At 36.6% G+C, this 27,205-nt stretch overlaps 2 long non-coding RNA genes across 2 annotated transcripts; both read left to right on the top strand.

The window, feature by feature from the left end:
- Positions 1–1,963: 1,963 nt before the first annotated feature.
- Positions 1,964–3,279, top strand: LOC147480784 (uncharacterized). Its single transcript, XR_015203921.1, has 3 exons — positions 1,964–1,986; positions 2,904–2,989; positions 3,079–3,279. It is a non-coding gene; the product is annotated as an uncharacterized LOC147480784 (long non-coding RNA).
- Positions 3,280–4,790: 1,511 nt separating this feature from the next.
- On the top strand, positions 4,791–5,656 carry LOC147480783 (uncharacterized). The gene is made up of 2 exons (XR_015205895.1): positions 4,791–4,929; positions 5,360–5,656. It is a non-coding gene; the product is annotated as an uncharacterized LOC147480783 (long non-coding RNA).
- The last annotated feature ends 21,549 nt before the right edge of the window (positions 5,657–27,205 follow it).

Genomic DNA, 27,205 nt, shown 5'->3' with positions numbered 1-27,205 from the left:
CCAAAAACAATTGGGCGATGAAAGAATAACACTTCGGTATGTTACTTTTTCTTGGACATAAATCTCATTGGTTTTGCTAGTTTTGGCGTTGCATGGCTGAAGTACTTACCCATTGTTGAATATTTAGGTTAGATATATCGAACATTAGGTAGCCAAATTTTAGATTTAAGAACTCAAACATGGACGGAGTGATACTTGGTATCTGTTTTACTGTACTCGATCGATGAGTCATTGCATCATGATCGAAGACGGTGACATAGAGCCCAATGAGGACGATTATAAATAACAGAGGGTGAGAAGTTAAACTCGTTTGCTATCACAAGAGAATTATGGTTATTACTCTAATAGAGTAATATAATCGTGCCACACTAAGTGAAGATTAGTAGAAATTGGAACTTATTTAATTCATGTTTTTGCTTGTTAAGCCACTCCGGATGTAAGATGTAATGACGTTTGGAGTTTATTTGTTGATGTGGTTTCCAAATCTTTGTCTATGATTATCACATCTGAGCTGAAAAATAATTTCAAACAAGAAAGTTCTCTATACAAGTGAGACTAACGATCAACTAAGAAATGCAATTAAGTATTTCTATTGTCGGTTTATTTATTCAGATGATGGCATGTAAGAAACTTGTAAGCGTGGATCAGTTGCCACAATAGGGTGAGAGAGATTAGTAGATTACATATTGAATTGAAAGTCACACGCACATTATGAAATATAAACAGTTGCCGCGGTAACTTCCGATACTTAAAAAGTCGCTCAAATATAATAGTCCATGTCTTTGTGGAACCTAAACTCATATTGGTAGGTTGGGAGTTGTGTAGTAGTTATTTGATATTTATAAGATAAATGGAATCTGTGGATGTAGGTTGAGTTGGATTAGGTCATCGGTGCAATCCATTAGTGAACATCTTAGTGTCTATGTTGGCTTCTTAATTGAGAGGGGTCCATATGAAATAGAAAATCTCAGAAAGATCTACTTGACATGATATTATTTAACTTTGTGTTCTTTCTATCTGTTAGTTTAATTTTCCTTAAGATAAATTAACAAGATCCTTTTTGTGCATCGGTGGCAAGCCTTCTTCATGATGATGTTTTAGATGACGCAAAGATTCGGTGATGTCCTTTTAAGTTTACCGCCTTTTACTAAATTGCATGAACCTTGATATGTAAGGAAACCTTGAATTTGGTCACTCTCCAACATCATTTTGCATTTGTCGATTTGAATTCTACTTGTTTCATCATTCTTTCTTTGGAGCTCACCGCCAAACTATAAGAATAAGTTTTTGATAACCTCCTCAATAATGTGTTCCTATTCCGTGGTTCGACTTTTTAGTAAGTAGTGCCCATGCAGTAGGTACACCGCAAATAGATTCTCTTAAGTTTTTATGAATATGATAATTCAACTAGATTCCAAGGTACTATATTTTAGTAAGATGCCTTGCCCTTCTTCCCCCTTTCTTTTCCCGAAAGAAGTACTATATTTTATCCTTTCATGTAAGCGACTTGAGTGTTCTTCTATTATGTCATTCTTCCGACTGGTTGCTAAGGATGTTTTGTTCTCTCTCTCTCTCTAATCAATGAATAAAATCACTATCTTGTTGCAGGTCATGACGTAAAAGATCAATGCTATTGTGTAATTCTCAATGCTCATGATGGAATATGTATAGTATGTCTGCAGTAAATGTGCGTAGAACGATTAATATCGAAGATGAAAAATCAGCATTGTTAGAAGAAGCTATTGCTGATTTTAGATCCAATCTTTATTTGAAACGAGTCTTATGAGAGCCGTCTCTGAGTTATGAATCATTCGGGTTAGTTCTGATCCTTAATTATTTTATTTGCTCTAACGTTCCTTGCTCTTTGTTTTTCTTATCTGTTTTATAATCTCAACTTTACTTTTCACGATGATGTGATAATGAAAAACAGCATTGGGATGATTCAACTGTCTTGCCGGTTCCTTTTACAATTGGTATATTCACAAGGTAATTTACTTATTAACATTTATTTTAATGGATAAAACTTTGGACTATCATCATGCATATCCTCAGTATGAGCCAATCGTGTATATATTATGTACATAGAGTATTTTATGTTGTATATATATATATATATATATATGAGGTGAGGGGAGGTCGTCTAAGGATTGGTACGCGTGTATAAGAGTTTGCTCCCTTGTTCATATAGTGTTCCCGCTTCCTAGTCCGTTATATGTGAAGGTGATAGGCCCATCAAATTAAGCATCTATCTCATGGTCATTTGTGTAATAAGATTAAGTGTGTTGGTTTGTTGGTGTCTGTCACGGATGCAAGGTTTTAGCATTGTGTTGTAATTGGTTTCAAATTTGTGTGAACTAGTTTGAAAATGATTAAGTTTCTTTGGTTTGCATTATTTATGTTGTGTTAAGCGGTTTGGAATTTGTTCATGGGTTGCTATGCCGCTGATTACAAAAGGGTTGATTGTCTACTTTAGCCAATGTGGATTTATTAAGTTCAGATTGCATAAACCTTGTAGAGCACATGTTTGGGTTAGACAATTTGTTGCTGCACTTGCTTACCACCGGTACATATAGAGAATCAAGGTTGAACTGAGCGAAACCAGTTCTCTAGGACTTGTATGCTCTTTGTTAGTTCTTTTAATTATTTTGTCATGAAATTTTGGTTTGACTATTTGAGGAATGGATGACTTGGGATTGAATTCTATTTTGGGTGCATCGAAAGTAATATCATTTAATATATTGTAGTAAGTTAGTAAAACGAGAAAATAAAATTTGGAAGTATAGCTTGCTAAACTTGTAACTTTGAACTGTTACCATGCTCTCCTGTATGATGTATTTTAATGAATGCTAAATCTAGTGACTTTGACTGACTAAAACAAAAATCTCCCGTGGTTTGTTTTGAAGTATAGCAGATAGGAACACATACATTTCTAAAGTTGAAGTACACATTGCGAGTAGCACTTGCATCCGCAACTGTGGCTGAATTGCAAGTATGTTTGAAAATTCGACAAAAAATAGTGTGGGCTATAGGTCTAGTCATGCATTATAAACTGATTTAAGAGTGTCATTATTGTTCCAGGTTCGAGTCAACGACCCAAAAGCAAACCCCCCTCTATTCTCTTCAGGAGTTATTGGTAAAGACAACTCGATTGCGAGGTATGGGATCCATGGGCTATACTGGTTGTTCAATGCAGATGTACCGGGAGCTCAACTTGTGGAAGGAAAGAATACCGTATTTCTAACTCAACCACAAGCACACACTTCTTGGCAGGAAATAATGTACGACTATATTAAGCCTAGAAGGGCCACCGAAGTTCCGTTTAAAAAATATTGCAAATGAATATTTTGAATGGATGAAAAGAAAGTGTCTAATGGAATCCGAACAAAGATACTCGGTCGAATTCAAAGTTGTTCGCCGTCAAGACCTTCGAAGTTCAAGATGCAAATGAAGATACATCCCACTCCACCGCCAGATTCGACATGGATATGGAAGGTCGGTTACCTTTATCGCAATTAACACTTTCATTTTCTTTCCGCGATTGCAATCTTTTTGAAGAATTTATGAAAGATAGCATTATATGGAATTTAGACATCTAGGATTACTTTTTCTTTTCCGTGAACTAAGTCGGTCGATCTCATTTCCTGCATTTACAACGATATTGTAATATGTCCATTATATTTCATGACTCGAAGCATTTCTCTGTGGTTGATTTGTCTATAGATGAGAGTCGGCAGCCCAATGAAGACCTTTATGGAAGCAGCCATGGCATATGATAGTCGCGGCAATCCCCGCTTGGATGTGCGGTAAGGACAAAGCCAAATTTACCACCGACCGAAGTTCATGCTCAAGAACCGGCATTTCATAAGTTACATACCGTGGAAGAAATTTGAAATTTTGGGTTTTACTTTCACTATCGCCTTTGGCCAAAGTAGCGATCCTTTAGGAACGACTCCATCTCACTTTGGAGCTCGGACTTCTTAGGTGAGTCCCTTTCTGTGCAATACTTGAATTTTTCAGCTTAAATTTTCCAATAAATTTTTCAGACTTCTCTTCAGTGTTAATAATAGTGTCTTGTATAATTTTTCTCATTTCATTTTCCTATTAACACCCAAAAAGGAGTAGGGGCATGGTGGAGAGAAATATGTATCACGAAAATATGTATGCTGTTTTACATTGGTTCTGGGGTCATGTGCAGTCGCAGAGGTGCCTGAGGTGGACTGCATGATGTAATAACACCGAGATATCACCATCCATTATTTGCCAAAACAAAAGTTTCCGCCGGGATGGACTGAGCCCCACTTCACCTTCACAAAATGGTATTCTGCTAGTATTGTTCTCTGTGCCTAACACAAGATTGTATACCTGCTCTCTCTCTCTCTCTCTCTCTCGTGAACGTTTTAGGGATTCTGGAGAGTTCCGAGCTAGAGCAACCTCAAACCAAAACAACGATGACGGCATGATGAGGTTTTCTACACTGAACTATACATGTTGTTTCATCTATAATGTGATGTGTAAATATATATATATATATATATATATATATATATATATATATACATTATATATACATAGAATGTAATATTATTATTGTTTCTTTTGTTTCAAGATCTGTACTTTAAGTGTTGAATATGATCCATCATTTTTTTGTTACCTTGGTACTTATGTTCTAGTATATATATATTGTTTTTTTCAGGTTAACATGTTACTATAAATGCTTGGTACAATCGACTAGTAAACCTGGAAGGGTCATTGGTTGGTGATGTACTTTGATACGTGATTCGATAGATTCTTGGAATCTTAATGTCCAGTTTCAAGTGGAGAAGTTATTCACTAAACTAGGGACACAATGATTGGGAAACCACTATTGTTAACGATTTGTACTTACTAGTCTACATATTGCTTTCATCAGGAGTTATTTTGTACAATAAGGTAAACCATCTTTATTGTTTTCATTGTTGGGCTTCTTGTTGTGATTGTTTATGTATTGCTGTGTTTTGATTAATTAATGAAATGTAGTTCAATAGAATGCAAATTGGTTGATATTCTTTCAGTCACTTGAATGAACACGAAAACCATCACCAATTATATATCAAACTCGACGTGAATTCCATATGTTTATTTAAGTGTATTCCTTTTCAGCAAATATTTTATTGGATTAGTCGTTGAGCTGTATCTCAATTCTATACCTATTATGTTTGTCTTTCCTTATATTTGTTTCTCAAATTTTGGATTCATCTTTTTTATTCCCACTGCAAATTTGGCTTCATTAGATAGTTTACAGTTTTGGCTTAATATTTTCTTTAGCCTGTCATATTTGTGCAATGTAAGATTATAACCATCTAGTTACTGAAATTTGCAGTGGGGAAGGATGCATTTGTGCTGTGTAGGGTGTTTAGGAAAAGTGACCGGGGCCGAAGAATGGGGAGCATTATGGTGCGCCTTTGATTGAGGAAGAGTGGGATGATAATAATGTTGTGTTTCCGAAAAGTGTATTTGATCATGATTGCACTTTGGATGGATTTGATGAATATGTTCAAGCACAGGAGGTTTGGATTTTGTTTATTTTTGAATGTGTTTCTGTTTTTCTGCATTTTGTTGTCAAGTGGTATGTCTGTATGAGATCTTATTATTTGGGGTTATTTGGTGGTTCAGGGTATATAGCTTTGTGTATACAGTTGTAGTGATGATGTTGTGATGAATTTGATTTGAACTGTAAGTGGAAATAGGCGCTTGTGATATAGCAAAGTTTAATCAAAAAAAACTTTATTACTCCTAGGAACTGATATTAATGTGTTATACCACCAAATTGGTTTAGCTGGTCTCGCTACAAAAAAATGAGATTTTTTTTTTTATTAGCAACCCATCAAAACGGTTCATAACCGTTACAAACGAATTTTAAATTATTTTTTTTTAAAATTAACTAACAAATTTGCAACGCTTTATAACCGCTACAAACGAATTTTAAATTATTTTTTTAAATTAACTAACAACTTTGCAACGGTTAAAACCGTTGGTAAAAATTTTAACAAATTACCAACGCTTTTAAAAGCGCTTTGTGAAATTTCTGTTTGCAACGCTTTTAAGCGTTGCAAATATTTCCAACACTTTATCGACGCCATATTTTGCAACGCTTAAAAGCGTTGCAAAATTATTTGCAACGCTTTTTTGCCGTTGCAAATAGCCTGTTATGGTGTAGTGAAAGGGGAGATACTAAGAACATAGTGTGGAGCTGGAGGAGGACCTGGTGGTGGTACAGACTGTTATAGTACCTTATACTGAATCTGCAATGCTTGACCATGTTCCTTTTTACTCTCCTTTGGCTTCTGCTTTAGTGCTTCCTCCTGGTGATCTTGATGGGGAAGCAGTCCTGAATAGAGATATGGAAAAAATTAGTTTTGCTTCAGTATTGGCTGGAAGTGCAGAGCTCCCTAACATAACCGAATTGCCAGCCCTATCACCATCAGAAGGAGCAAGCACTGAACATGTTGTGGCATATGTAGATGATGATCAGAACACTGTAGGTCAACATGATGCTGCTGATTTGGAGGAACCTGATATGGAACTTGTTTCAGCAAGCTTAAAGATGGTATTTGATATATTGAAATCCTTGGTGTGCCCTCCAGAGCTGTCTATGTATTGTAATTCTTTTTCATTCGTCTTGCTCAGTAAAGTTTGTATATGTGCACGTTGGAGACTCTAGTGCTTAACAAGGTGATTACGTGGCTTGAGGGTTTGATAATTTGAATCGAGGTTTGTGAAAAGGTTAGATTTTTATTTTTATTATTTTTTTTTCTGAGAAACGGGAAAAATTGCAACAGTTGTCAGATTATTATACTATGTGTTATAGGAAGTTGGAAGATGTATCACCGTCGGATCTAAAAGGTGTTCCAGTTCCAGTGGAGGATAACATTATGCCGCAACTTCTTGAGTGAAGTTTTTGTTTTTTATTGTTAGGATGATGTGAGGTTAGGTTACGGTTTTTTCTTTCTCGATTATGTTTATTTTTTCCACTGTATTCATGATATTTGGATGTTATCTATTTTTTATTAGATTGGTAATCAGAATAGATCAAAATATAAGGGGTTGGTCAAAATATATAAGATTTGGGTAATCTAGCCTTGAGGTAGGTCGACAAAATTGATATAAGTATTAAGGATAACGTAATTGGGGTGTCACCACCCCCATAATATAATGATAACGTAATGAAATTTGGGGTGTCACCACCCCCAAAGTGTAATGATAACATAATGAAATTTGGGGTGTCGACGCCCCCATAGTTTAATGATAACATAATGAAATTTGGGGTGTCGCCTCCCCCATAGTGTAATGATAACATAATGAAATTTGGGGTGTTGCCGCCCCCATAGTGTAATGATAACGTAATGAAATTTGGGGTGTTGCCGCTCCCACAGTGTAATGATAATGTAATGAAATTTGGGGTGTCGCCGCCCCCAAAGTGTAATGATAACATAATGAAATTTGGGGTGTCGCTGCCCCCAAAGTGTAATGATAACATAATAAAATTTGGGGTGTCGCCGCCCCCATAGTGTAATGATAACGTAATAAAATTTGGGGTGTCGCCACCCCCATAGTGTAATGGTAACATAATGAAATTTGGGGTGTCGCCTAAAGTGTAATGATAACATAATGAAATTTGGGGTGTCACCGCATAGTGTAAATGATAACGTAATGAAATTTGGGGTGTCACCCCCCAGTGTAATGATAACGTAATGAAATTTGGGGTGTCGCCGCCCCCATAGTGTAATGATAATGTAATGAAATTTAGGTTTTAGCCCCCTTCCTCATAGTGTAATGATAATAAAATTTGGGATATTTGATCCCTAGTTAAAACGAAAGATGGATCGAATTTTATTGAATTATGAAATGATTACAATGAATGAAAAACAAACATTCAATGATAAAACTTTTTCAAATGAAAAGCATTCCATGGCTTGGCAAAGTTTTCTCCAGTGATTCGACGAAGGAAATAAAACCCTTTAGATGCTGGTCTATCAATAATGAACGGTTCTTCCCAATTCTCTAACAGCTTCCCAGATTCAATGAGCTTTTGTTTGCGGCTAAGTATCCAATCTTCTGGTTCAAAACTCTTGAAGAAAAACTTTCTATCATATTTGCATTTCATGTCTGCTTGATATTTGATTAGACATTGTAAAGCTTCCTCTCGAGTTTTATCAATTGAGTCTGTCACCAAAGTTAGAGTAGCATCATTGTTTCTAGTTTGTACTGCTTCTGTCCTTGTAGTTGGTGCAATTAATTCTGTCGGGAGGACAACATCCATGCCATAAGCTAGGTTGAAAGGGGAAAGATTGGTAGAATGCTTTGGAGTGGTGCGATAAGTCCAAAGCACTGCTGGTAACTCTTTAACCCAATTTGCTTCATGAAGCTTCTTCTTCAAAGTCGAGAGAATCGTCTTATTGGTTGCTTCTGCTTATCCATTTGTCTGTGGATAATATGGTGCGGAAAAATTATGCTGAATTCTTAGTGAGGCCCAAAATTTGTGAATTTATTCTGCATCAAAATGTTTACCGTTGTCAAATACGATATTAGATGGAATTCCAAAGCAACAAACAATGTCTTTCCATAAGAAACGCCGTACATCTGTTGCTGAGATGTTGACAAGCGGTCGAGCTTCTACCCATTTAGTGAAATAATCAGTCGCAACCAATAAAAATCGTACACTTCCAGGAGCCTTTGGTAAGGGTCCCATAATATCCAAGCCCCATTTCGCAAAAGGCCAAGGGCTTAGAATTGGGTGGAGTTCCATTGCTGGAAGTTTGCCCATATTTGCATGTTTTTGACGTGGTATGCATTTTTGGGCAAATTCTCCTGAGTGTGTTTGCATGCTAGGCCACCAATATCCTTGAGTCATGGCTTTATGTGCAAGACTACGTCCCCCAGAATGGTTTCCACAAAGTCCGTAGTGTATCTCTTCGAGAACTAGATGACCTTGATCTTTGGAAAGACATATGAGAAGAGAATTGAAATTATTTGCTTTCCTATAAAGTAGGAGATTTCCTTTAGAATTTGGAATTATGACAAATTTCTAGGCATCTCTTTTAATTTTGTAGGAAAACGACGAATCCTCAGGTAGAGTTCCATGTTGTAGAAATTCTAAATAAGTAGGTCTCCAATCATCTGGTGAAGAATCACCGTCAATAGATTGGAGATCCAAATGTGGTACTTCTAGAGAATTATCTGCTTCGTGGGACTCATCTTCCATATCAACATTGCTTTGGTCGGCATCATGTGTGAGTGGAGAATCACTCTCAACACAATGATCGGCCAAACCTTGATGGTCGGCTAAATCTTCTTGAGCTGCTTCCTCTGAGTGAGATTCTAAACTTGTGCCGGCCGATTGAGCTAGCTCTTCTCTCTTTCTTTTCCTTGTTGTTACGGCATTGACTTGCTCGAATTCAAAATTATGAGATGTCGTCTGAAAATAGCATAGACGAGCAATATATAAGTTTTGAACATGTTCTTCTATGACAGTTATGATTGGAAAAGATTGAAAATCAATATAGATTTTTCTTTCATTGTTAACATCAACTGCGACAGAGAGATATGCTAAGGCATCGGCGGGACAATTATCATTGCGAGAGCGCTGGTGAACTGCAATGGATTTGAAATGAATGGATAGCTCATGCATTTTTTGGACATATGCAGCCATCCTATCATTTCGAGCAACAAAAGATCTACCAAATTGATTCACAGCAAGCTTTGAGTCAGTGAACAACTCGATCTTTGTTGCCCCCAGGTCAAGTGTTGTTCGCATTGCATAAAGAACCACTTCATATTCAGCTTCATTGTTTGATGCGCAAAAGCCAAGGCGAATAGATTTTTCAATTTTCTCGCCATCAGGTCGGATCAAAACACAACCAAGGCTTGAGCCTGATTTGTTCTTGGAACCGTCCATGTGTAAAATCCATAAAGAAGGGTCGGCAATTATGGAAGGATCGGCCGATCCTTGTTGTGGATTAAGAGGAGGTTCCTCAAACTGCTCTTCCATGGTCGGTATGCCATCGACAGGGAAATCGGCCATAAGTGATGCCATTGCGTGGCCTTTCTCAGATGATCGGGCTTTGTAGATAATTTCGTAGGCACTCAAATATGTTTCCCATTCTGCTGATCGGCTCGAATCAGCATTTCGAAGAACTTTTCTTAAGGGGTATTCAGTGTAGACATTGATGATATGCCTTTGGAAATAAAGCTTCAATCTTCGTGCACTGTGGACAAGTGAGAGAGCTATTTTCTCAATCTATGAATACCTTGTTTTTGGAGTTGTAAGGGTCTTACTTATGAAGAAAATTGGTTGTTCATTTTCATCGTCAATGAATAAGACTGCACTCACACCTATTTTTGATGCTGCCAAATAGATGCCAATTGTTTGTCTGGTGGTCAGACTAGCAAGAATTGGCAGCTGTACTAGGTATTCTTTCATTTTTTGAAAAGCTATGTCACACTCATCTATCCATTGTGGGAATCCCTTAATGGCTTGAAAAAAAGGGTGGAGCCGATCTAAATATTTTGAGATAAATCTACCCAAAACGGATATCCTACCCGTTAGTTGTTGGATTTGCTTCTTGGTTTTTAGCAAGGGCATTTTGGTAATTGCACAGATTTAATCAGGATTAGCTTCAATACCTCATTTGGTCATAAGATATCCAAGAAATTTACCCGATGCTAACCCAAATGCGCATTTTGATGGATTTAGACATATTCGAATATGCACCAGCCGATCAAAATATTTTTGCAAGTGATGAAGGTGTGAAGACTCTTCATGCGACTTGATGACCATATCATCAATATAAGCTTCCATAAACTTGCCTAAGAAGTCTGAAAATAATGTATTTATGAATTTCTGATATGTTGCTGGTGCATTTTTTAGACCGAAAAGCATTACCTTGTAGCAAAATAAGTCTTAGTCTGTTATGAAAGTTATAAGTTCTTGTTCATCTACGGATAATGCAATTTGATAAAATCCCATTGAGGCATCCATAAAAGAAATTTGTTTAAACCCTGAAGTGGCATCAACCATTTTAGAAATACGAGGTAAGGGATACAGGTGAACATGACATTTTTTATTAACATCAGTAAAATCAACACAGATTAAGTTTCCCATTTTTCTTAGGGACTGCTACTACATTGGATATCCATTTTGGATATAGTACAGGCCTAATAAAATTAACACTTAGAAGTTTGTCGATCTCTTCTTTCACTTTAAGCTTTCGATCGGGAGCCATTCGGCGAGGCTTCTGACGCACTGGCTTTTGTGTTTTGTCGATATCTAGCCTGTGACATGCAAGTGAAGGATCAATTCTAGGCATTTGTTCAACCGTCCATGCAAATACTGTGCAATTTTTCTTCAAAAGCTCAATGAGTTCATCCTGTTCATTCTTGGAAATTTCCACAGAAATAAAAGTGGTTTCTTCTTCCTTGTTCCCGATCTGTACTTTGATCTTTTGTGAGTTGGTGATCCCTCACAAGGTGGTCGACATCAAGGTCGGCAGAGGAGTTTGTGGATTCACTTACGATTACACTAAAAAGTGTTGGCTTTCGGCGTTGCACATTCTGTTTGTGCGAAGCCTTCCGTAAGCGACTCGCACGATTTCTCTTGGTGTGGGAGTTTGTACTTGGAGTCTTTGACAAAGATGCTTCAGTGTTCAAACGATCCCAAACACTTTTTGTCGTGGACCCTGAATCATCTTCGAGAAGTTGACGCAACTGTTTCTTCAGATTGTTATTCTTGCTCTTCAATTGTTGGAGACGACGGTCGACCTGAGTTGATGGATCGGATACATGAATACCTACTCTCTCAGTCACAAATGGCAGAGGACCATCGGACTTGGAAAGTGAATTCCCAGCAGAAGGGGAGTGTTGAACATGTGCGGTAAAAAGGAAACTTTCACCGTTGTTTGTTTTTTGAGAAGCCATTGACGTAACTTTTGTTTGTGGTTGAGGGTAGGAGCACAGACGGAGCCAAATATGTTTCAGCAAGATTTGCCAAAACACACTAGTTGAGGGTCGGAAGTAATGTTTTTGGAGATGGTGAAGGAGATGGTTGTTGGGGAAAGATGAGACTGGACTTCAGTGTGAAGTTGCCTACGTACCCAAATGTATTGCTTGGGATCAAGTCTCGATAGTGTAGTTCTGGAAAAATGATGAATGTTGGATTTTATAGGTAGGATTGGTGATAGTTACTTTTTCGTTCTCCAATATTCCAATCGTGGGATGAAGTTGGAGAACTGGTGGGAGAACTGTCAAATTGTGGGTTAAAGTTGGAGAACTGGCGGGAGAACTGTCCAATCGTGGGATGAAGTTGGTGAACTGGCGGGAGAACTGTCCAATCGTGGGATGAAGTTGGAGAACTGACGGAAGAACTGTCACACTATATGAAGTTGATGGAAGTGAATCTTGAATGTGGATGAAGTTGTGGACGAAGTTGTGGAAGTTGTTTGACTTGCAAAACATGTGCGCAATTGATATAGATTTTATGTGTAGGTATGTAGGCTTTGAGCATAGGCTTTGAACATGTGCTCTGAGTGTGGACTTTATTGTAGATAAGCTCTAAGCTCTGAGCATGGGCTTTTTTGTAGATAACCTCTGAGCATGGGCTTTTTGGTAGATAAGCTCTGAGCATGGGCTTTTTGGTAGATAAGCTCTGAGCATGGGCTCTGAGCGTAGGCTTTTTTTGTAGATAAGCTCTGAGCATGAGCTTTTTGGTAGATAAGCTCTGAGCATGGGCTCTGAGCGTGAACTTTTTTGTAGATAAGCTCTGAGCATGGGCTTTGAGTGTGAGTTTGTATTGAATTGGGCTTTTATTGGGCCATATTTGTGGGGGCCGGAACAGTGCTCATTCACACTAAAATGGAGATAGAAATGGATAAGAAAACTGAAGAGAGTGGCCGTACAAGAAGGAAGAGTGGAAAAAAACTGGGAAAAGAAAGTACTGGTTTATGGGAAGAGAAAATGGGAAATAAATGTGACTTATTAATAAGGTTGCTCTGTCATCAACCTTTTACAAGAAAACAACTACCACAGGTGAGGTAAATGTTGTCAATTATTATTGGAAAAAGTTTAGTAGGAAGATGGATCAACACAGCTTTCCAGATATGAGAGTTTTTGGGTACGATCAAGTTATTTCAGTGCATAATTTTCATTCGTTACATGGAAGACAGTAGGTGGATGGTGAGGTATGTAATGAATCTACCATTAGTAATTTGCTTTACAACTATCAGTAACTTGGTATTAATATGCAAAGTAAACTACTACAAAAAGTTAATTGTTACTAATTACTATATGATTCTTTTCTAGGTTCTCAGCTTATATATCAAGTTATTGATAAGGTGGTATAAGCAGCACTGTAAGGAACATGCCATTCCAGAAGAGGGCCATTCCAGAAGTGGAGGATATTTACTTTGCTGTGAGTTCTCTATACTTTAATACTAAGTTTTTGTTAAATCTTACTCACTATTCTACCTTAAGTTTGATAAGCTTCATCATCACTTTGTGGATGTAGAAATTCATCATAAGAGAGTATAGGATATTCAAGAAAAAGCTACAAGACCCAAGTTTTCGAGCTGCAAGTCTAGAGGAGAGAGTGTCTAATGGATTGTACCATACATATAAATGAAGGAAGGATTAGAAATCAACGGCACCCAGTATAGGGTAAGGGAGTAATTGTACCTCTTCAAGTTCATGGTAGTCAATGGATTGTTAATGTCTTTAACTTTAAAGAGATGAAAGTGTGCACCTATGATTCTCTTGGTGGAAACCAAATTTCTAATGAATAACTAGCTTTGGAGATAATGATTCCTTATGTGTTTAGGTGTGTTGATCTAAGCTCCACTGTTGATTTGAACACATCATGGGCTCGTGAATTTGTTAGTGTCACACAACAACTAGATTCCAACAGTTGTGGGTTATATTGCCTTGCCTTTATTGATAGTCTTCTTAGAGGTGTTCCTGATAGGGTAAACCATATTGACATGCAACCATTTAGAATGCAGCTGAGGATTGGAATATACATTATATAATGTGGATTAAATCCAGATAAAGTGGCTAAGAAGAGAAAAGAATTTGAAGAGAGGTTGACAGAAGGAAGTCCGCAAGTAGAGAACCAAGTTGACAGAAGCAAGGAAGTAGCAGCTATTGAGAAAGAGGCATTAAAGCAAGTTGACATTGGCATAGAGGTACAAAGTGAAGCAGATTTAGCTGGAATTGACAAAGAGCCCAAGGATGTTGAAGTAGCTACTCAGAACCAAGTGGATATTGACCAATGCCAATAGAGTCAAGTGAACAAGGATGTTGAAGCTAGAAGTGACCAAGTGAACAAGGATGCTGAAGTTGCTACTGAGAACCAAGTGAACAAGGATGTTAAACCTGCTACTGAGAACCAAGTGAAGACTGACCAATGCTAATAGAGTCAAGCAGATGCAGTTGCAAGTGACCAAGTGAGCAAGGATGCTGAAGCTGCTACTGAGAGCCAAATCGCCATTGACCAAGATGAAGAGAGTCATGATGATGCAACTAGAAGTCAGGTATAGTTGAAGGATGCAGAAAACAACAAAGATAAGAATGGTGAAGATGGGTCTCCTGACCAGCAGGAGAACATAACTGAAGACAAGAACTAGGGGATATGGAAATGTTGTCTCATTTTTAGATGTTTGTTATTATTTTGGAACTTATGTGTCTCATTTTGCAGTGCTTCATTTTGATAAACATAATATTTTGATGTCAATAGTTTGTTTAGATAGCGTCTCTCATTTTCAAGTTACAATCCTAAGTGTTTCAATTGTGGTGTTAATTTTACAACAAAATAACTTACATAGTCATTGAAAGGCCAATACCATTACATTGATTCCCAACTTACATAGTCATTGAAAACAACAGAATACCATTACATTGATTCCCAACTTACATAGTCATTGAAAACAACAAAATATCATTACATTGATTCCCAACTTACATAGTCATTGAAAACAACAAAATAGCATTACATTGATTCCCAAATAACTTACATAGTCATTGAAAGGCCAATGAAAATCCAAATAACATTACAAGCGTAGTTGCTGACAGTAATTCTATATATCGCTGATTGTTGACTCAATTGAAGTCTTCGTTGGTAAAATCAGCCGGAACCCCAGTTGAAAAGTCAATCCAAGCAGCATCATCTGTCGCATTAGGGTAGGCGACTCTGTTGTGTCCAAGGGCACCACAATGGTTGCACCTTCTCCTTTGCACTGGCACACCCTTCCCTTTAGAATGTTTTCTCTTCTTTTGGGGCCTGCCAGGCATTACCTCATCTGTGGGAGGACGAAACATGATGTTGTAACTTCCCCAATGCCACTGTTCTTTGCCCTTCAACGGTGTCCAATTCTCTTGATATGTATCCATTGTCGTTTTCTTTGAGTAGCACGGCTAGGCAGAAGTCATATACACAAAACCGACCATCGTCAATGGCCTTCATCGCATGGTTGCAAGGAATACCAACTTATTAAAAAAAACAACATGTACAACATTTATTTAGTAGGTCAACTGTATCTGTGTGCCCTATACTGGTAACCGAGTATATGTACTCACTAGCCTTTATTGTAGTGAACGGTCGACTAACATAATGAGAGGAAATGATTACATCCTCAACTGATTTCATTAGCTTTGTCTTCAGCTTCGAAGCCATGACCCGATAGTCATAAAAGTGCCTTATAATGTTCATTCAAATACCATTTAGCAGAGATATAATTGGCATAGCTCGCTCAGGCATAATCATCTTATTCCAACTCTTGATATGATTTGTATAACAAATTCCATGCCTTCTCATTTCAGCATAGGCAAATGACTACTGTTCCTTAGGAATCTTTATTATTTTTGCGTAACCTTTACTACAATTACACCAAATGCAACATATGATTCTCACAAAGTCAGCTTTATCATAAGTTTTTGCTGCTACCTTAACTCTCCCTTTGGTGTCTTCTTTGCTGACATTGTTAGAGATATGTTGTGCACAAAAGCAATGGTACGCATTTGGAAGGACTTTTGGCACGGCCTGGAGAATGCTTGTATGCTTATCTGATAATAGAACAAACTTATCTGTAGGACCAACTACAACATCTCTCGAGTTTCTGAAGAAACCAATCCCAATGTTCATTGTTCTCTTCTTGGACTACACCAACTGCAATTGGAAAGCAATGACTATCTCCATCAATAGAAAGAGCAGTTAGGATGACAGACTTGTATCTACCCTTCATGAAAGTTCCATCAATCATAATCAATGGACGAAGGCACCTTCTGTAGGCACGAACAGTTATGCCATAGCTCACAAACAAATGCTCAAACCTGTGCTCGCTTGTTGTTATTATATCAGTGTGGCAATCTGGATTAATTTTCTTCAGTTCTTTAAAATAAAGGTATAAATACAGAAATATGCAACGTACTTAGGTCCTATTAACACTTGTATCAACATAGAATTTTTTTTCACAAACGATATAATGTACTATGCCCGATTTCACAAAAATAGCAATCTGTTAGGTTCCGTCAGTTAAGTGATGATGTGTCATTGTTTTTTCATTTTCGTTTTATTTGTATTTTCCACTTGGCATGCCACATCAGCATTTTCTACCAACTCAGCATTTCCACCTCAGCATTGCCAACTCAGCACTGCCAACTCAACATTTTCGTTTTTTTTTAAAGTGACTGAAAAATAAATTAATAATTTTTTTTGAATTAATAAATATATAAAAAAAGAATAATTAATAATTATATAATAATAATAAAATAATTATATAAATAATAAAGAAATATATAAATAATATATTATTTTATTTATTATATATATTTGAAAATTATCAAAAAACGATAAATAATAATAAAAAAATATATATTATTTTATAATAAAAAAATATATAATTTTATTTATTATATATATTTGAAAATTATAAAAAAAAATATTATAATATAAAAATATATAAATAAATATATAAATAAAGAAATATATAAATAATATATTATTTTTTATTTATTATATATATTTGAAAATTAAAAAAAAACTATAAATAATAAAAAAATATTATAATATAAAAAAAAATATTTGTATATATATATAATAAAAAAAATATATTATTTATATATTTCTTTGTTTATATATATTTTTTATATTATAATATTTTTTTTTATAATTTATAGTTTTTTTGATAATTTTCAAATATATATAATAAATAAAATAATATTTTATTTATATATATATATTTCTTTATTTAAATATTTTTTTATATTATAATATTTTTTTATTATTATTTATAGTTTTTTGATAATTTTCAAATATATATAATAAATAAAATAATATTTTATTTATATATTTCTTTATTTTTTATATAATTATTTTATTATTATTATATAATTATTAATTTATTCTTTTTTATATATTTATTAATTCAAAAAATTATTAATTTATTTTTCAGTCACTTTAAAAAAAATGAATGAAAATGTTGAGTTGGCAGTGCTGAGTTGGCAATGCTGAGGTGGAAATGCTGAGTTGGTAGAAAATGCTGATGTGGCATGCCAAGTGGAAAATACAAATAAAACGAAAATGAAAAAACAATGACACATCATCACTTAACTGACGGAACCTAACAGATTGCTATTTTTGTGAAATCGGGCATAGTACATTATATCGTTTGTGAAAAAAAATTATATGTTGATACAAGTGTTAATAGGACCTAAGTACGTTGCATATTTCTGTATTTAAACCTAAAATAAATTGGCAGCATCTAGTATGATTGACTGAAGATGCCCCTTATCTACATCAAAACAAAATACACCAACTAAGGTTACATATGCTTAACAGTTACTTATTTAGTCGCTGACAGTTACACATCATTTAACTTTCCTAACGCCATGATAGATACAAGTTTATCCAAAATATGATAAATGTTCTTCATAGCATACTCTAAAGAATAATTTGGTGTACAAATAGATGTTCTTCATAGTATACCCTAAAAAAATAATTGTACTAAGACTTTACATATTGCTACTAGTTCGCCTCATAGTTGTTGACAGTTACAATAGTACTCTGACATTTTCTAACGCAATTTCTTTAGCCCTCCACGCAACTTTATATGTCACATCAGTTAGTTGTGCCTGTTTCACCTCCAACTGCAGGTTCTTTGCAGTCAGTTCTTCATTGTCCTTAAGCTTGGACATAACAATTTCTGAAACCCACTTTGCATCTGCTTGTGAATTTTTTGAAACAGCCTTATCTTGTGCACAAGTGTGTGCATCTCTAAAAGTTATAACCACCCTCATATCAGACCCAGTTGCAGGTTTTGCATACAAATGAAATGGACAGTTAGTTGCCTTACACTTCATTACCAACTTTTTGGAGGTAGTATTGCAACGACGTAAATCAAACATGTGTGAAATTGCATAAGATTTCATGTCTTTCACAAGATCATTTCGAGTGGCGTAGTGCTGACCTACTTTAGGGGGTACAAACTTCAATCTCTCATTACAAGGATTTACAACCTCACTTTGGTTCGTAGGGGATTTTGGACTATGAGAACCACACAAAGGATCATATCCTTGACGTAGGTCTTCAGAATTCAGATCTTTACCACCAAAAACCCTAGCATCAATCATTCCCTCCAATTCGAAATCAATCTCACCTTCCCCATCGCCATCATTCACAACTGTTATAGGTGTGTCCCCTCACAAATACTCTTAACTTCGGTTCGGAGTCGACTATATATCACCATCATCACGATTGTATTCTTCAACTTGATCATCATCTTCATCGTCATCATCATCATCTTCTACTACCACAACTTCACCCGCAACAATATCTTCATATTCATTTTGAAATTCAACATCCTCATTACTTCGAGAACTACCGATTATGTTTTCTTGAGGAATGTCAGCTATATCAACTAAATCATTTAGTATTTGAACTTCATCTTCATATCCATTTTGAAATAGAACCTCCTCATTACTTCGAGAACTGCCGATTATATTTTCTTGAGGAATGTCAGCTGTATCAGCTAAATCATTTAGTATTTTAACTTCATCTTCATTTTGAAATTCAACCTCCTCATTACTTCTAGGACTGGCAATTATGTATTTTTCATGAATGTTAGCTGCATCTCCATATGGATTTTGCGAATCAAACTCTTCATTGTCTGGTTGATCAACATCTTCAACACCAGTGGGATCATCCTCTGCATTACAATAGGTCAACCATTAGTACTCGGACTATCAGCAACTCAAACTATAATTATCCCTTGTAATGTTTATACTGCTCACCTTTAATGACAATTGCAAGAGGTATCCTTTCGTCTTTTGATTTGTAACTACCAACTGCACTTGAGCTTCCCTTTGGGAACAAATCTAAAACAGTTACTAAATGTGAGTAATTTAACAAGGATATATCAGTAACTAACATATTTACAGGTGTACTATAAGTTAGTCATTCCTCACCTACCATGACCTTTTCGAACGTCTCTAAGTTGTGTGGGACATTTTCAACGACATTTTTATTTTCCACATCTTGCAATTGACGAGTTATAGTTGAAGGTTGTTTTAGCGGACTGTCTGGGGAACACATCGTTTATAACCATCAGCAACCAAACCATTTACTGGAACTAAGAATAACTAAAATAAAATTAGTGATTTACCTATTGGTTCATCCACAAGTTTAAATTGATTGAAAGAATATTTCTGTCGAGCTAGCACTTTTTCTTTCAAAAAAGATTGTTTTCTTGGAGAATCAGTTATTGGAATTTCTTCATTGAGTTTCTTCTTCATACAATGTTCTCCACCACTTGATCCAAGACATGCACTCTTTGGTAGAGAAGGTTTAAAAAGCTAACTACAAACTTGTTTCTTCTTCATACTAGGAACTCCATAACTCGATCCAGGACTTGCACTTCTAACCATTTCTTGTTTAAATAGTTCACTACCAACCGGTTTATTCTGCACTCTAGGTTGTTGATATAAAGTAAAACTCTAGTTTTACCAATGAATAAAGCTCGCGAGAACTCTTTCCGCTAGTAAAACTAGAACTAAACTTCGTGCCTAAATTATCAAAGATTTCTACTCTCAATCATATTGAGATATAGTGGAGTAGATGATTCGTTCCACTCCTAGTTCTTTCACATGTAATGTTTTCTAAGTCTAATCAATCTTAACTAAAGTCTAATGAGAGATTTATGAATTATAAACTACGATGCAACTACCCACAAGATACGACTAATTAACTACGGAATGTTGCGTTGATTCTATAATAAGGAATTAGGGGGGATTGATTCTACCTTAACTCAACTTAACTTACTAACGACGAATCGTCGTAATCCGAATTGAACTACTACGCATAACAATTGGTTATTCCTAATCCCTAATTACACATGACACTTCTACCAATTCATAACTAGCATGTGAACGATTAAACCCATTCTCATGGTGAATTAATCGTTTATAGAGTGGAATAGAAATTACGACGACCCTACGATAATCGGAATCAAGCTTTCATCAAGGCTTCTCAACCCCCTCTAATGGAGGTTTAGCCGAGAATCATTATGCAATCATTTTTTATATGAAATTGAATACGACATAATATAAAGATTCTAACTTTATGAATTTTAACTAAACAATAATCTAACCCAAAATCAATAACTACGAAATGAATAACAAACAATAAATGAAATTAGATCTAACAAATTTAAATGACAAAATCGAATTTGATCAATAATAAACTACTTTATTTATCTAATCAAGCAATAACAATATTTTAAAGGTTTAATCTAAAACAAGGAATGAAATGAAACTAAACTTAATTAAAAACCATTAAAACTAGATCTAGAAGCTATTCTAATGGCTACTTTCTATCCTAAGCTACTAGATATCTTCAGAGTTAAGTCTTCTTTGTTGATAAGGAGGAAATCAGATCCAAAATCGTGCATGGGCTTGGAGCCATGTTTTGGGCCGGAAAATCGGGCCCAAAATCCAATTTCTTCAGTCCAAAAGGGCTCTTCAGCTGGATTCGGCTTCAATAGACTTTTAGTCCACTTCTGCTCTTCTGATTGGGCCAAAGCATGGACCATTGGAAAGCTCTTCCTGAGCCGGTCGTTTTGACATAAGGTAGGCCCAGTTCCAAGGTCTGAGTCCAAAGATACGGTCTTCGGAAGTTCTACTGACTTTGTGCACTATTTCTGCCCGCGTGGACTTTGACTTTTCACCTTTTGACCGGGCTTTACAAAGGCTTTGTCTTCTTTAATCTTGGCATTTAATCATATAACTCCTTAGCAACCAACCATTGCTCCTTTATCTCATCAAACTGGCACATTTCTGCACATAATTGACTTTTAAGCCTGAAACGCATAAAAACACGTAATTAGTATTAACTCTTAATTATTACTCACATAATTGGTCTAAAAGTATGATTGTTAAGGGGTTAAAACTACAGTTTTGGACTCTTATCAAACCACCCCCAAACAGCATTTTGCTTGTCCTCAAGCAAATATGAGAAATTAGAATAAGTGACCAAAAATGGAGTTCTAACTACTCTTGTTTCGTTGAGTGCGGTCACATTTACCATATATAATAAGGCCTTAAACCACTAGGAATTCCCTAGTGGACGAGTTCTAGCCTCGTGAGAGTTTTCCAGTGAAGGTACTCACAAACTTCATCTATACTACAACGACTAAGAAATAAAACTATTGTTTCCTTATTCATGCTCCCAATTATCTATACATCTTACTAGTAACGCATACAGAAATATCAAGTCGAAACCTAAGTTAATATATGCATAATAATCGATCATCTACGAATAAACATATATACAATGAGTAATACTATGAAATGCATAAACAGGTCCGTTTCTGAAACTCGGAATAGCGTCCTTAAGTATGTTCTCACAATAATAGTCAAGATACAACACTCTGATTTTTTCACTCAAGTTTATTTACTCCGGTCTTGCTGATGGGCACACTTTACCTTACAATCTCAATGACACACAAGAAAGCCGGAGTCGATCAACACATCTGCCACTTACTATCACACTAAACTATTCCCAATTGAGCTAGAGGTCTTTATTAGGTGTTGCGGGGATTAGGAGATGGTTTAGGAAGGAAAGAAATGGATATTCAAAAAGGACAAGTCTGAGATAATAGAGTCTTCATATTATGTAACTAGAGAAACCCTTATTATTTACTTTTGCTTCTACACTTTGTTTCCATCCTTAGCCATATTTTTTCTTTCTTTTTCTTTGGCTTTTGACTCATTTTATTCTATTTTTTGGAGTTTTTATTTTATTTTTATTTTTATTTTTCTTTTCTTTGGATGGAAACTTCTTTTCTTTATTTTCTGAAGCAACTAACTAATTTTTGTTTACACAGGTTTTTCTCTTCTTCTTTCTTCCTCATTCTATTCTCAGACTTATTCTAAATTGGGTAGGTTGATTATTATTATTATTATTATTATTTTTTATTTTGTTTTGTTTTTGTAACAAGGTAAATGATTTGTGGTTTATGAAAGGCTAAAGAAAGGCTCAGAGGGGCGACTAGCGTTTAATAATTCATAGGTTTGAATTTCTGGCTATATCGATCCAAAGAGGGCCTAAATTCTCGCTTAGGATATGGTTTAGTGATCAAGCAAGTGGACGTGTGATTTCTCTATCCGGATTTTACTTCTCCCTTGTGTCATTTCTCAAATGTTTCGCTCATATAAGGCTTTAGGCTATATTCTCACAGGATTTGTAGAATAAGTACTCTAGCCTAGAGTTCAGAAACTTACTGTTAACAATCATAGATACTCATGTAATATATTTATAGATAGATGCAAGAATTATTACCTACATATTAACCTAATTTTCTAAAGACTATTTTAATGCAACACTACATGAGACTTCTAGATTATTAAGAGCATAGAGAAAGAACAATACCGATATTCCTAAGTGTATAGCATAAACTTTTTTATTTATATTTTTGAATTTTTTTGAAATTTTACTAGAAAACAAGTGCATATTATACATATCTATATCCTAACAGATGCCTTAATTACATGCGTTTCTATGCCCACCCCCAAACAAGAAATATGCTTTATCCTCAAAGTATTTAAATAGATAGGGTAGGAAAAATACCATGAAAACGCGTGAAATTCTGGAACATCTGCAAAACCAAGTTATACATACTAATATAGAAAAGAAAACTGACACAACTTTGTAAGAGTTCCACCCATTGTGGGGTTAACAAGAATAAAATTGCTTGGGACATAAGCAGACACTAACTGGAATTAAAAACTGACCTTATCTCCCGCTTTTATTCTTCATCCTCCTCATCCTCTTCTTCTATAAAGAAGTGAGGTTCCTTCGTGTCCTACCATGCCATGATAATTTGCCAGGCTTCCCGCCATTTATCATCTATTATTGCTAACCTATTAAGTGCCACTTGGTCTGACGGGGTGTAGGGTGCAACCTGATGAGGTTGTATCCTCCACCCTTGCCAAGTCATTGCACGGAAAGATCGAATAATACTATTGGTGGGTCACGATTGTCGACCGTAATCCAATCCGTGAAACGCGTGTACAAAAAAAGCGAGGGAAGAAACATAGCATAATACGGAAATTAGAACAGGCATAAGAAGGTACTTATGCCTCATGTTATGGGCTCGTGCTAAACTAGACATCAAGGTTACGGGAAGGTCATGGCACATACGTCCCCGGGCTAAAGCAAGGAAGACGCGCAAGTGGCATCATTAACGTAAGAAAAAACGCCATTCCCCAAAATGTTTAGCATGATCCAAAACATAACAGTTCCTATGTTCAAGGACAGGCTACCAATGGCGACGTTATATTCCCCTTGGTCCTCGATACGAAAAATGCCTGCCCCATACGACTCATGAAAAAACTCATAAGTGTAGACATGCATATTATCTACCCAATAGCACCATAGGTCTTGTATTTCAGCGGGCATAGCAAGTCCAAGAACAAATGCTAGCAAGAACCTGGTAATTTCCATTGGTTCATCATTAATGTTAATGGAGAACACTTGTTCTCCATCCGGTCTCTCAAAGAAAATGCAATTATCATAAAAATAAGATGCAAGTCTTTGGAGAATAAAGTTCATCGAGTCTTACCATAAAAGCGGTTCCCAACCTAATTATGTGATCACCACCTTGAAACCAAGCACCATAAGTAGTGCTTTGGAACAAATCTTGAAAGACTGTTCCAAAGATATTGTAGGAGATGTCATCTCAAAACGACCCTTTGGAACAAATTTGCAACTGATCCGGGAACAACCCGCATGGCCGAAATTTATGGTCTACGGAGGTCGTATAGCGAGTGTGCTCCGCTTGCAGTGCACACTCGGGTGTTTTTGGATTTATAGTGTTTTGGGCGCGAGTCGCACTCAACTTGGGGGCAGGTGTGCTCAGTGTAAAATTTTTGACAATGGCTAGGGCGTAGGTGCGCTCCACTAGGCCGCGCAGGTGCGCTCCGAGGTGCTGATTTGTGAAAATGGTGAAGAACAACGGGAAACGTGGGAGTGAAAGGTGAGAGATGGAAGTTAGGTGTAGTGTGGGTTGTGAGTGTAGAATGAATGAAGTTTTTATAGGTTTTAAGTTGCTAAAACGAATCGGGAAGTTGCCAAAAAGCTTTTATGGCAATTTCGGGAAATACTAAAATTTTCAAACCCGAAAAACGGAAACAACTCATATTCTTGATTCTAAAAACAACCATAGTATCTTTTAGGTTGAATTTAGGATAAAACTACCTAACTTATCGAGATTTCATCCTACCTAATATTTATTCATAGATATGCCCATATCGGCAATATTCTCACCCTAACTCCGAAATAACTTCTAAACATGAGGGTCATATAAAAATCATGCTGGAATAAATAATACCACCCCCAAACAATATTTCCGAAAATACTAAAATTTTCAAACCTGAAAACGGAAACAACTGATATTCTTGATTCTAAAAACAACTCTAGTATCTTTTAGGTTGAATTTAGGATAAAACTACCTAACTTATCGAGATTTCATCCTACCCAATATTTATTCATAGATATGCCCATATCTGCAATATTCTCACCTTAACTCTGAAATAACTTCTAAACATGAGGGTCATATAAAAATCATGCTGGAATAAATAATACCACCCCCAAACAATTTGGGAAGGTGGGATCAATATGAAACAGCCACGCACAATGAAAATAACCACATTATATTAATTTTTTCATTCAAAGTACATTTAACTACAAAATTCAAATCTACGAAATTTAAAACTTACATTAAAAATAAATAACAACAATAATAAATAACAACATCAAATATCAATCCATAGAATCCCTAAACACGTCGCTACTAGTAGCGGAGGGCACACGCTCAAGTGGTGGCTCCTGAGCTCCCGATGGGTCATTTCCCCGCGTCTTCTGGCGATGATGCTCGTGCCTCACAGCTGTATCCTCAGAAGAACTCCCGTGGGGTGTGAAGCATGCAAGCATATCGGCACGGAATTGGCGCTGAGATTCTAGCTCAGCCCTCATCTGTTCCCACCGCTCATCCTCGCGCTGGGTACGAATCTCGAAGTTATGATGCATAGTAACCTGTCGAGTCCGGAGGTCTTCACAAATACTATTGAGGGAACGCATGCCACGATGGATCACAGCCATGCGTTCTGCATCTGACGTACACCTCTCCAAGGCATCGACATTAAAATATGCCATGTCATTCTCATTCTCCGAGTCATTCTCATTCTCCGAGTCATTCTCATTCTTCGAGTCATTCTCATCGACTACCCTATCCTCAGGTAACCTCCAAACTCGTTGGATACACTCCTTATAAATACGAGGATTTCGGTGTAAGGTGAGGCAAATCCTATCGACGGCGTCGAGTCGCCTCAACTTCAAAGATGATCTTGGTTATCAAAACAGGGAGAGGTGCAATAGACTTCCCCACTCCCTTAATCATGTTAAGCAAAAACTCCAAAATACAGAACTCATACTTCTGCTCCTGGAGTATCCATAGAACGTGAAGGCAGTTCAGACCGATGTCGCTGACCTTCTCCTTCCCTATGACATTCCTACCAATCCAATGAGCTGCAGCTAGCTGGTTGGTTCTGAGGGATGCCTGGTGAACACAATGCGAGCTCGCATTGTAGTTCCCTTCGGTAATAGTCGCGTGCATCAAAGGCTCTACCCCAGTATATTGGGACTCTTGTAACGTGGCATCAAGATGGATTCTAGGCGGAATGCCTAGAATCTCAGCCAACAACCCAATAGATACTTCTTTCCTCCTCTTTGCCACCGTAACAAAAATTCTATTCCCCTCCAACTCCCTCATGTTGTAAAACCGTCGGACTAACTCTTCGTGGTAAAAGTCATCGGTCGAGTACCACAAGCTATTCCAATCTCTACTAACCATTTTGTCACCGTAAAATGGCGCGAAGTGGTCGCCAGTAAATACTTGCTCTGGCAAAATCCGGCGTTGTTGAGCCATTGGAAGTTTTGATAAGGTTTGTGGGTTTGAATAAGGTAGGGGGAAGCAATGAGAGACAACCTCACTAAAAAACGATGGTGGTGGTGGTGTGGTGGCGTGACAGTTCCAGGCGTGTGGTTTTTGGTTTTGTAAATTGATGGAGGTGATAGGACGGTTTTGAGAAGATTTGGAGTGGGTTTGGATGTTTGGCGTGGGTGTAGTTAGTTTTCTTTTTAATTTTTATTTTGGTTTAGGGTTTGAAGTTTTGTTTTTTTTGTTAATGGCGGTTTGGAAGGATGAAGATCGCGACTGTTTGTGTGAAACAAAGGGGCATAGGTGCGCTGCCGTGCGCGCGAGTTTTGGGCCCAAGCCCAAATTTGATTTTTCGACTTTTGTCGATTTTTAGTGCGACTTCAAACTAACATTGCCGTTTCGTAATCGGTCCGATTTTTTCGAATGAGATATGGAAATGATCAGGAGAGAATTTCCAATCCAATGATCCATAAAACACTCTATTCCGACCGTGGATGGCATATAAGATAGTGGAAAATGCCTCAAAGTGCGTGCATGACGTAAGTTATGCGAACGAATGAACTCTAAATTCATAGATTATGTCAACCCGAATCGGAATACAATTAAACTGCCTAAGCAACTCTAATGGGATATAAAACATTTTAGGACGGAAACACGAACACCCCACCCCCAAATAATATTTTTTTACGACA

Source organism: Coptis chinensis, chromosome 8 (genome assembly GCF_015680905.1).
Source record: "Coptis chinensis isolate HL-2020 chromosome 8, ASM1568090v1, whole genome shotgun sequence".
NCBI classification, from domain to species: Eukaryota; Viridiplantae; Streptophyta; class Magnoliopsida; order Ranunculales; family Ranunculaceae; genus Coptis; species Coptis chinensis.
The sequence above is the reverse complement of the archived record's forward strand: the minus strand, read 5'-3'. Positions and strand labels throughout refer to the sequence as shown.